General features: G+C 46.1%; 1 protein-coding gene across 1 annotated transcript in view; it reads left to right on the forward strand.

The window, feature by feature from the left end:
* The first annotated feature begins 10891 nt into the window (after positions 1-10891).
* MMAA (metabolism of cobalamin associated A) overlaps positions 10892-12524 on the forward strand; it is a 45681-nt gene continuing 44048 nt past the window's right edge. The window contains exon 1 of the mRNA XM_040331657.1: positions 10892-11108. The gene's annotated coding sequence lies outside the window, so the exon portion shown is untranslated. The remainder of the gene's footprint in view (positions 11109-12524) is intronic.

The raw sequence follows: 12524 nt of genomic DNA on the forward strand, positions 1-12524 counted from the left end.
GTTCTTAGGGTCATAGTCAGTATTTCTATTCCTCCAAACACGGTAAGTTAATGTCAGAGTTTCATTTTGGTCTCATCTGACTACAGCACTTTCTCCCAATCTTTTTCTAAATCATTTAGATGTTTATTGGCACACTTCAGATGGGCCTGTACATGTGCCTTCTGGAAGAGGGGGACCTTGTGGGTGCTGCAGGATTTCAAATCCATGGCAGCGTCTTGTGTTACCAATGGTTTGTTTGTTGACTGTTGTCCCAACTGCCTTGAGATCATTCACAAGCTCCTCGTGTAGTTCTGGGCTGATCCCTCACTTGTCTCATGATCATCCTTACTCCGTAAGGCGAAATCTTGCATGGAGCTGCAGACCAAGGATGATTGATGGTTATTTTGAATTTCTTCCATTTCTTAATAATCGCTCCAACAGTTGTCTTCTTCTCACCAAGCTTCTTGCTGATGGTACTGTAGCCCATTCCAGCCTTGTGCTGGTCTATTGTCTCTAGTGTCCTTTGACAGCTCTTTGGTCTTGCCCATAATGGTGAGATTTATATGGAAGAACGGTATTCTGTGGACAGGTGTCTTTTATAGACACAATGAGTTGTCATTAGGAACGCCTTCTTAAATTGACAGGACTAATTTGTGTACCACATGAGAACATAATGTAGCCAGTCTGTGGGAGCCAGAATTATTGTTGGTTGGTAGGGGATCAAATACTTTTAATCACTGAACTGCAACTCAATTTATAATGGTTGTTTTATGTGTTTGATTTTTGGTTGATATTTTGTCTCTATCATTTAAAATACACCTATGATAGAAATTATAGACCCTTCATTTCTTTGTAAGTGGGCTAACTTTCAAAATTTGCAGGGGATCAAATCATTATTTTTGCCCAGTATCTATGTCACCCTGTACCATTTACGCTGCCCCTCTGTTTTACCCTGGGCCACTGACACCGCATTCCCCACTACAGTTCAGCTTTAATATCTTCTGATAATAGCAGTATTTTTCCTGTGCCTAGGCATTTCTGCTCCTATAGCCTCATAGCTTGAAATCTGTGTGAGTTTTTAAGGCATCAGCAGTGTTAATTTTGACATCAAATTTTGATTTCGTTTTAGTTATATTTTGACTAAAAAGATGTTTTGGACATATTTTAGTCTTTTGTACATTTTAGTCCACTAAGTTCTAAGGGGTTTAGTTAAATTTGAATACATTATTTCTTTAGAACTGCCAAACATTATATATTCCTTAAGTAAAAATCTAATAACATGTTTATTATTTATGGTATTAAGGGGGTTGTAAAGACAAAAATATTTTCCTCTTAAATTAAAGTCTGACAGTAGCTGATCAAGTAAAAAGTAATGTTTTGCATTATAACTAGTTTGATACCTGTTGAAATCGAGCTGTTTTATTCACCTCTGTCACTCCTGAATCATTATTCTGACTGACTTCCTGGTTTGCGGTGCACATTCATTCTTGCTACATCACGGCCTAATGGGAACTACAGTTCCCATTAAGCTTAGCCTCCATGCCTGTGAGGGATAAGAGAGCATCTTCACGCAGGGCTGTAGTCATAGGGAGGGGGTGAGCACATTCTGCTTTCCACTATGCAAAACGGCTCAGATGCTGGTGGAAAGCAAGAAGAGGAGAGACAGGAAATGGCATTTTCAAACCTGGATTACTGTATTTTGGAGGTCAAAAGGAAAAACGAGGTAAGTGATATTTAAATGCTCTTGCTTACAGCAATCAATTGATCTAATAAAAAAACGAACCTTTAGTGTTCATTTAAGGTTTGAACATGCACTACAGACACTTGATAAAAATTTAATATCGTTTTAGTCATAGTCCTTTGACTAAAATGCTGTTTTAGTTTGTCGCATTTTAGTCTTTTGACTAAAATGTCATTTTAGTTTTAGTCGTATTTTAGGCATCTGAGCTGTTTGTTTTAGTCGTAATTTAGTAGACTAAAATAGTATTAATTTAGTTGAGGAAAATTTTTTAGTCAACTAAATTAACACTGGGCATTAGTGCTTTTGACTACTAGACTCACAAAATTCAAGAGGATTAGTGAGGTCACTTGCTGGAAAGGAAGGTGGTGTACCTATGGACCTGCAATACAAGGACAAATACAGTGTCTTCTATATATATTCGTTCTTTAAATCTGTGCTGTCTTCACCTCTCTCGATGCTTCTTAATTATTCTGTCATCATGGGGCAGCCATTATCGTCAACTCACCTGAAAAACTCTGGAGAAACCTAGTTTTAAGGGTCCTCTCTTGGTGGTTAAAGCAATGTCCTGAAAGTTGCAGACTTCTGAGTGCAATTATCACCTGGCCCGTAAAAACACCACACATGACGATTTATACCCAGAAAATGCTCCTTAAAGCGGTAATGAACCCAAAATAAAACATTTAATATACTGTAGCTTACCAATCCTTAGATGTGGCAGCTGCATTAGTTGTCGTCTTTTAGGATTTTTCCTCTTTCACCTGGTGATCTGACCAGTAGCACACCTCCTGTATTAGAGTGCCCACACTCTGGATTAACCACATGCTTACTGGGCACTTAAACCCCCTTCCTGCCCAGGCCAATTTTCAGCTTTAAACGCTATCACTATTTGAATGACAATTGCGCGGTCATGCAACACTGTACCCATATGACATTTTTTTATCATTTTTTTTACACAAATAGAGCTTTCTTTTTGTGCTATTTAATCACCACTGTGTTTTTTATGATTTGCCAAACAAAAAAAAAAACGAAAATTTAAAAAAATTAAATAATTCATAGTTTGTTATAAAATTTAGCAATTTTTCTCCTTCACTGATGTGCCCTGATGAGGCTGTACTGATGGGCAGTGATGGGCTGCTCTGATGGACACTAATAAGTTGCAGTGATGGGCACTGATAAGTGGCTCTGATAAGTGGCACTGATGAGGCTGCACTGATAGGTTAGCATTGATGGGCAGTGATAGGCAGCACTGATAGGCAGCACTGATAATGAGGCACTGATTGGTGGCACTGGTGGGCGCTGATGAGGCGGCAGTGGCTCTCCATGTGCGGGACCGATGTTTACATCACGTGATCAGCTGTGAGCGTGGGGGGGGGGAACAGATTACCGGCTACTGTTTACACACTGGGGTGGGAGCCGCGGTGGCGGTATAGCGCCGCTAAAAATAGCGGCGCTATACCGTCGGATTTGCTGTGGGATTTGGCCCCTAGCGGTGCGGTATTAACCCCCGCTAGCAGCCGATAAAGGGTTAATACCGCCCGCAATGTGCCTCTGCAGAGGTGCATTCTAGGCGGTATTACCGCGGTTTCCCATTGTTTTAAATGGGAAGGAGCGGTATACACGCCGCTCCTCTCACCGCTCCAAAGATTCTGCTGGCAGGAGATTTTTTTCTCTCCTGCCAGCGCATCGCCTCAGTGTGAAAGCCCTCTGGCTTTCACATTGAGTATGCAGTGCAGGAGTTTTTCAGGCAGTATAGCAGCGCTATTTTTAGCGCTGTACCGCCTAAAAAAAACCTCAGTGTGAAAGGGGTCTAAAAAAAAGAGGAAAAAATCAGCCATCACATCAAAGAATTGTTACACTGCAATATAATAAATGTTTGTTAAGGGTCTAAAGCTGGCATTTAAAGGTGTTGTAAAGGTAATTCCCCCCCCCCCTAAATAGCTTCCTTTACCTTAGTGCAGTCCTCCTTCACTTACCTCATCCTTCGATTTTGCTTTTAAATGTCCTTATTTCTTCTGAGAAATCCTCACTTCCTGTTCTTCTGCCTGTAACTACACACCGTAATGCGACACTTTCTCCCTTGTGTGGAGAAAGCCTCTTGAGGGGGGAGGGGGCGAGCAGGAGGGTCAGGATGCTATCTACTTTTCAGATAGAGAAAAGAGCTGTGTGTTAGTTGGCGTCCTGACACTCCTGCTCGCCCCCTCAAGAGGCTTTCTCCACACCAGGAAGAAAGCCTCGCATTACTGTGTGGAGTTACAGACAGAAGAACAGGAAGTGAGGATTTCTCAGAAGAAATAAGGACATTTAAAAGCAAAATGGAAGGATGAGGTAAGTAAAGGAGGACTGCACTAAGGTAAAGGAAGCTATTTAGGGGAAAAAAATGTTTTACCTTTACAACCCCTTTAAGTGTCCCCCCCCCCCCATTGGTTCCCACTGCTGTCAGTCAAATTATGTATCGAGGAGGGCAGGGCTGAGCCACACTGTCTGTGTCAATGAACACACGAGTGCCCAATAGAAAGCGGCATAGTTACATAGTTGGTAAGGTTTAAAAAAGACACAGGTCCATCAAGTCCAACGTGTGTGTGCGCTTTTATATCAATAATTCATTGTATATCCCTGTAAGTTGCGGTTGTTAAGGTGCATGTCTGATAGCTTTTTTTATTAATTATCGATGCTCCATGCTGAAACCACTCCCTTTGGAAAAGAATTCCACATTCATACCGCTCTAAGGCTTCATTTCCATGGACGTTTTTGCAGACACTTTTTTTTGCCTTTTTTACAGCTTAAAAACGCATGTTTTTTTTTTAAATTTTTGAGCTGGAGCTCAAAAACGCTGCGGTAGCGTTTTTGCGCGTTTTTTAACGTCTTGCGTTTTTACAGCTCTAACACTGGAGCTTTAGAACGCACTGGTCCTGGGTTTTTTTGCAGCTTAAAAACGGCTCAGCCATCTACAGCTCAAAAACGTCATGGTGGGCATGAGGCCATAGACTAACATGAAGAGCCGTTTTTAAGCTGCAAAAAACGCTCAGAAAAGTGGCTGTAAAAACTTCCAAAAACGTCCATGGAAATGAAGCCTAACTGTAAATAACCCTCTACGCAGTTTCCGGTTAAATCGCTTCTCTTCTAATTTTAGTGAATGGGCACAAGTCTTTATAAATGCCCTTTTGCGGAAAAGTTTTATCCCTATTGTGGGGTTACCAGTACGTTGAAATCATATCTCCTCTCAAGCGGCTTCTCCAGAGAGAATAAGTTCAGTGCTTGTAATCTTTCCTCATTACTAAGATTCTCCGGACCCTTTATTAGCTTTGTTGCCCTTCTTTGTACTCGCTCTATTTCCAATACATCCTTCCTCAGGACTGGTGCCCAGAACTGGACAGCATACTCCAGGTGAGGCCGGTCCAGAGTCTTGTAGCGTGGGAGAATTATCGTTCTATCTGTGCAGTTAATTCTCTTTTTAATGCCTGTCATCTACTAGGACCCCCAGGTCCTTTTCCAGCCTAGATTCCCCCAGATGTTCTACCCGTGAGTAGATTGGATTCATGTTTTTGCCACCTAAATGCATTATTTTACATTTTTCTACATTGAACCTCATTTGCCATGTAGTTGCCCACCCCAATAATTTGTTCAGATCTTCTTGCAAGGTTTCCACATCCTGCAGAGAAGCTATTGCCCCCGCTTAGCTTAGTATCATCTGCAAATACTGAGAATGAGCTATTTATCCCCATCCTCCAGATCATTTATGAATACATTAAATAGGATTGGTGCCAGGACAGAACCCTGAGGGACCCCACTTTCCACATTGGAAAATTCTGACTACTCCCCATTCATCACTTTCCTCTGAACTTACCCTTGTAGCCAGTTTTCAATCCAGGTACTCACCCTTTGGTCCATGACGACAGACCTTAGCTTGTGTAGTAAATGTTTGTGGGAAACTGTATCCTTTACAAAATCCAGATACCCTACGTCTACCGGTCTTCCTTCATCTACATGGCAGCTCACCTCCTCATAGAAGGTTAATAGATTTGTTTGGCAAGAACGATTTTTCCTGAACCCATGCTGATGTCATTTTCATTATTAAAATCTTGTATATAGTCCCTTATCATCCCTTCCAAGAGCTTGCATACTATTGATGTTAGGCTAACTGGTCTGTAGTTCCCAGGGATATATCTTGGTCATTTTTTTAAAGATTGGTGCTACATTAAAGTGGATGTAAACCCACTCTCATCCTTTCTAAACTACTGCCATAGTGCTGATCTATAAGGATATACATGCCTCCTGCATGTATCCGTACCTGTCAAATGTCTCCCCTCTGTCTGTTATAAGAACTGAAAAACTGCAGATTCTGTGGGTGGATCTGTTGTCTGGAGCTCTGTGGGTGGAGTCGTGATGTCAGTCGACTCCCTGCCCTCCTCTACACTCCCCTTGTCAACATGCATTTTTTCCTGTGTATTCCTTACACTCAATTCTGCTATGATCACTAACATCCAGTCAAAATCCAGAAAAGTAAAAACATGACTTTAGAAAAGGAGTGGAAGTGGGAATTAAAAAATAATGCCTGTCTCCAGGCTAGTGCATGAGATATGTAAATAACCTGTCACTCACAGCAAGGGGGCGGAACGGACTAAGGTTTTTCTCTGTAAGTCCGTTTTATTTCACTGAACAATAAAAGAGGATTGCTCAGAGCTGGATTAACTCTATATGGCAAGACTGGGCACAGATGATAGGAACTCTTATACTGTACATTGTGCCATCAAAAAAAAATCCACTTACATCCACTTTAACCTTTCTCCAATCAGCTGGTACCATACCAATCAGTAGACTGTTCATAAAAATTAGGAACGACGGTCTGGCAATTACTTGACTGAGCTCCTTAAGGACCCTCGGGTGCAAGCCATCTGGTCCGGTGACTTAATTGTGTTTTTTCAAGCCTGTTTTTGATTTTATCCTCTGTTAATCATGGTGGTGCTTTCTGTGATGTGTCATGAGGATAAACATTGCAATTTTAGTTACTGAAGCCCCCCAATTCCCGTTTCCACTCGCTGAAGATGAGGAGCCAGGAGCGCCGGCAGGAGACCCCAGAAGAATAGGATCAGGGCTGCTCTGTGAAAAACCATTGCACAGAGCAGTTAAGTATAACATATTTGTTATTTTAAAGGGGGGAAAAAAATGAAGCTATAATTATTATTATTATTATTGTAGCACCCTCTAATGTGCTACTAGTGTCAGAGTGGATAAAAGCATATTCTGACATATGTTTAAACCCTGTGAGTCTGTAATTGGGTCAGTTTTCCTAGAGATCAGGGAAGTAAGACTCATACAGACAGCTCTCTGGTGCCCCCCCCCCCCCGGTTCTGGAAAGTTGGAGAATGTACTGGAACTAGAGGCCAGAGGCTAGGAGGGTTGCCCTGCATATTTAGGGGCCCTTAGCCAATCCCCAGGAGGTGGGTCTGGCAGGGGACTAAGAGAGCCCTTAAATAGACATAAGTCATGCTGGGCAGGGAGTTGGGTGGAAGATGGAGATGCAGTGCTGAGAAGGCTATCGGTGGCCCTTGAGGGAACCCTCCTAGTCTGGATGGTGTGCTCAGGTGCTGGAATGGCAGGAGGCTTTCCAGAGAGGCAGCGGGAGCAAGGAAAGGACAATGTGAGTTAAACAGCACAGTGCAGGGACTTAAAAGGAGAGAGACTGCCACATGTAGCAGCTCTCTCTTGAAGACAGCGGTGTACTTAGGTCTTCTTTAAACCTTGCCCTGGGAGATCTCCAGAGTGTCAGTCGGGTTGACTAGATAAGGGGGCCCCAAGATCCCGGCCCCCCACCCTACGTGAATGAGTATGGGGTACATCGTACCCCTACCCATTCACCGGGAGGAAAAGTGTCAATGAAAACACAACACAGGTTTTTAAAATAATTTATTAGCCAGCACTGGGGGTTTTCTCCTGCCTTTGGGGATCTTCTCCGCTCTCCCCAGTTCTTCTCCCGCTCTCCGGTGCCTTCTTCGGGGCTGCTATCTTCTTGCAGCTCTTTTACTAGCAGCTGCCAGCCCGCTCCGGTCTTCCTCGTCGCCTTCTGCCTTCTTCCGATGTTGCCACAACGCTCCCTCCCGCTGTAATGCTGGGTGTGCGGTGTGCGATGATTTATATAGGCCTCTTATGACGTCGCAGTCCCAGCATGCTCCGGGTGGTGTCGTCACCACTACCACCTTATTAAAGGGGGCTCCCAGATTCCGATAAGCCCCCCGCACGCAGACCCCGACAACCAACGGCCAGGGTTGTCGGGTAGAGACCCTTGTCCCCATCAACATGGGGACAAGGTGCTTTGGGGTGGGGGGGCGCAGTGCCCCCCTGCCTCAAAGCACCCACCCCCCCATGTTGAGGGCATGCGGCCTGGTACGGTTTAGGAGGGGGGGGCGCTCGCTCGTCCCCACCCCTATTCCTGACCGGCCGGGCAGCATGCTCGGATAAGGGTCTGGTATGGATTTTGGGGGAACCCCCACGCCGTTTTTTTGGCGTAGGTGTTCCCCTTAAAATCCATACCAGACCGAAGGGTCTGGTATCATCCTGGAGGGCAACCTCACGCACATTTTTTTTTTATTTGTGCGGGGTTCCCCTTTAAGATTCTCTGCACACCAGTCGCCCCACCATCTTGATCCGACTTCTGGTGCGACCTCTATTCAAATCAATGGGCTCCCATAGGGAACCGATGATTTTGAATAGAAATAGAAAAACGCGGCTGAAAACTAGCGCGTCAAAACGTGCATTGAATTCAATGCAAAACGTGGAAAAAATCGCGGAAAGAACGCCACTTTTTTTTACTGGCGTCTGTACTAGCTTTACAGCCCGTTTTTTAAAAATGTCCATGGAAATGAAGCCTCAATATAAAGGACTATTTGAAATGCAAATTGATGTGATAATCAACCATCATATAATTGCACTGAGTCACTTTATAAAAGTTTAGTATAATTTTGTTTACAGCACATTTATTGTATTTAAATGTTTAGCGCAACTTAATATTGAAAGAAGGTAGAGGTTACTGCTGCCCCAGCTGGGAAGTTAGGGGTTAACCACACTCCTGTCTTTTTTGGGGTCCGACTCTATGGGCCTGTGTGCTAGGGTGACCAGACATCCCCGGTTTCCAGGGACAGTCCCATGATTGAGGACACAAGTCTGTCCCCGGTTTTGTCTTTGGATTGGATTTGAACAGGGGCTGGGGCAATTAAAAAAACTAAATTCTAAATTACACACCCCCCCCCCCCCTCTGCCGCTCCTACTAGCTTAGGGGGTGTATTTTTTTTCATTATCTGTGCCCCTTTCTGATGATCATGTGCTGGTCGGAGCGAAGGGAATATTTCTTTAGTTTCGGGTGCATGCCCATTCAGCTTCGCTCGCATGTTCTTCTGCCTTTGCTCAAGTCCCAGCCGGCCACCTGCCTGCTTATCTTCCTTTTTGCCTTCCCTGCAGGGCCGGTGCAAGGATTTCTGCCTACACAAGCGAAGCTCCATTTTGGCGCCCCCCCCCCAACGGCCACCCACCTCCCTTGCAAAAATGTTTCTTTCAATAATTACCCCCCTTCACATATCCCCCCACACAGTATTGCCCCCCCCTTCACATATCCCCCCACACAGTATTGCCCCCCTTCACATATCCCCCCACACAGTAATGCCCCCTTTCACATATCCCCCCACACAGTATTGCCCCCCCCTTCACATATCCCCCCACACAGTAATGCCCCCCTTCACATATCCCCCCACACAGTATTGCCCCCCCCTTCACATATCCCCCCACAGTATTGCCCCCCCTTCACATATCCCCCCACACAGTATTGCCCCCCCTTCACATATCCCCCCACACAGTATTGCCCCCCTTCACATATCCCCCCCACACAGTAATGCCCCCTTTCACATATCCCCCCATCACATACCCCCCACACAGTATTTCCCCATCACACATCCCCCCCCCCCCCCACACACACACAGCACTACCCCCCCCCCCCCACACACACACACAGCACTGCCCCCCACACACAGCACTGTCCCCCCACAGCGCTAATCCCCCCCCCACACACACAGCACTGCCCCCCACACACACACACACACACAGCACTGCCCCACACACACAGCACTGTCCCCCCACAGCGCTAATCCCCCCCCCCACACACACACACAGCACTGCCCCCCACACACACACACACAGCACTGCCCCACACACACAGCACTGTCCCCCCACAGCGCTAATCCCCCCCCCCCACACACAGCACTGCCCCCCCCACACACACACACACACAGCACTGCCCCACACACACAGCACTGTCCCCCCACAGCGCTAATCCCCCCCCCCCCCCACACACACACAGCACTGCCCCCCACACACACACACACACAGCACTGCCCCACACACACAGCACTGTCCCCCCACAGCGCTAATCCCCCCCCCACACACAGCACTGCCCCCCACACACACACACACACACAGCACTGCCCCACACACACAGCACTGTCCCCCCACAGCGTGTGTGTAGTAAATGTACTTACCTGCTCCTCGCCTCGGTGACTTGGTTCCCTACTTGCAGCAGAAGAAGCAACATGTGACGTTCTCCCTCTCTCTGAGTGCCCTGCAGTGCAATCTGGGAGTTGTAGTCACTGCAGAGCACAGGCACCAGAGGGCCAAGTGAAGTCTGTGTGCCTGTGCTCTGTTGGAGAACTACAACTCCCGCCATGCTCTGGGGCTGCCGTCGCCTTCTTTAGGGGAAAGGCTAGGAGGACGGCGCCGCAGCGGTGGAGCCTGCTATTGGATGCAGGCAGCCTGAGCCGTGCCCACCACCACTATGAATGGTAAAGTCTTGTCCCTCGTCCGCCGCCGCGGACCGGACTCTGCGGCTGTGTGCAGCGCGCCCGCCGCTTGCGAGTCCCACACAACATACACCTCTGCTCCGGACAATAAAAAAAAAAAAAAAAAAAAAAAAAAGGTAATCTTTCCGCCCCAAGCGGCCGCTTGGTCCGCCTGGTGGTTGCGCCGGCCCTGCTTCCCTGGCGGAGTGTTCTTCCTCCGCTCCCCACCCAGCTGGGGCCCGGAGAGTAAGATTTGACAGGCTGTGAGGCGGGTGGCAACGGGCGAGTCGCTGATTGCCGTCATTACTAGTAAAAAAAAAAAATATGTCCCCGGATTTCATTTAAAAAATCTGGTCACCTTACTGTGTGCTATAAAAGGACAAGGGTCCAATCCAAAGGGACTCTCTGAGACCATGGAGAGAGGGGAGACTTGGTGACACACAGTCTGTATGGGGTGGGAGAGACACAGACTGGCAGCCAGCAAGATGCAGGAGCATTGCTGGAACCTGCAGTACTACCTGAAGATGCCAAGTATGGATTCTGCCAGAGATGGACTCTTTCCTATGCAGGTATGCTTTTTTTTTTTTTTTTTACTAAAAATAAGCAACATGTTATACTTACCTGCTCTGTGTAATAGTTTTGCACAGAGTGTCCCCGATCCTCTGCTTTTGGGATCCCCACAGAAATCCACTTTCCCTGGGGGCACCCGCACGGGCTCATTTCTGAGTCCTGCTGCTGCATACATTGACACCGACAGCCCGACTCGGATTTGACTAACAGCAGCAGGGGCAAATCACTACCAATGAGGAGAGAGACAGCGGCTGGAGACACTGTGCTCGAGCACATCGCTGGATCGGATTGGGCTCAGGTAAGGAAACGGGGGGAGGGGGGTTTTGGGGGAACTGCAGCACAGAAGGGTTTTCATGTAAACGATCACCTTGTAAAACAACCTATTTAGTTAAAATAGAAATGAAAGGCTAAACATTTTTGTATAGATATAAAAATACATTATAAATAACTCCCCCACCTTTTTTTTTAAAGTAATAACATTCCCTATGTCCTTAGCTGCATAAGAGCAGGGGGGAGAAGAAACAGCAGTACACTGATCTTCCCAGTGAAAGGCTGTGCAACGGTGTGTAAGGACAAGTCTGATCATTGGAGGAGAGCACACTAAGTTCCCAGCATAGCTAGAGAGCTGACCATGGTGTGTTCTCCAGCTTAGTGTGGTCAGTTTTTGATAGTAGAGCAGAGGGACTGGCAGGAACACCAGGGATTTAACACATCAGGAATATGAAATGTTGGGGGTAACAAACGCTTTAATGCATAAAATGCCTTTAAGGCTTTTGAACCACTTTAACCTCTTGACCACCGCCCCATGTCAAAAAGACGTCCTCTTTTTAAAGTTGAATATCTCGATAACGGCAGCAGCTGCTGCCACAACCGAGATATTCATCTTTTCAGGGGGCGGTGGTGTACACGATAACGGCGGTCTCCGCGGCGAGATCGCCGTTATCGGTGGCGATCGAGGGCCCCCCCCCTCCCGCCGCTCTCCCGCGCCCTCCGCCGCTTACCGGAGCCGCCGGTAGCGGCGGAGGAGATCGGATGTGTCCGGCAGCTGAGCGGGGACGGGACTGAAGGAGAAATCTCCTTCACCCGTCCTCATAGCTCTGCTGGGCGGAAGTGACGTCAAAACGTCAGTCCCGCCCAGCCTCTTAAAGAAACATTTTTTTTTTTGTCATTTGAAAAAATGACATTTTTTTTTTTTATTTTTTTTTTGCATTTAAGTCTAATTATGAGATCTGAGGTCTTTTTGACCCCAGATCTCATATTTAAGAGGACCTGTCATGCTTTTTTCTATTACAAGGGATGTTTACATTCCTTGTAATAGGAATAAAAGTGATCAATTTTTTTTTTTTTTTTTTTCAGTGTAAAAAATTATAAAACTAAATAAAAATAAATAAGAAAACCCAAAAAAAAAATTTTTA

Source organism: Rana temporaria, chromosome 1 (genome assembly GCF_905171775.1).
Source record: "Rana temporaria chromosome 1, aRanTem1.1, whole genome shotgun sequence".
NCBI classification, from domain to species: domain Eukaryota; kingdom Metazoa; phylum Chordata; class Amphibia; order Anura; family Ranidae; genus Rana; species Rana temporaria.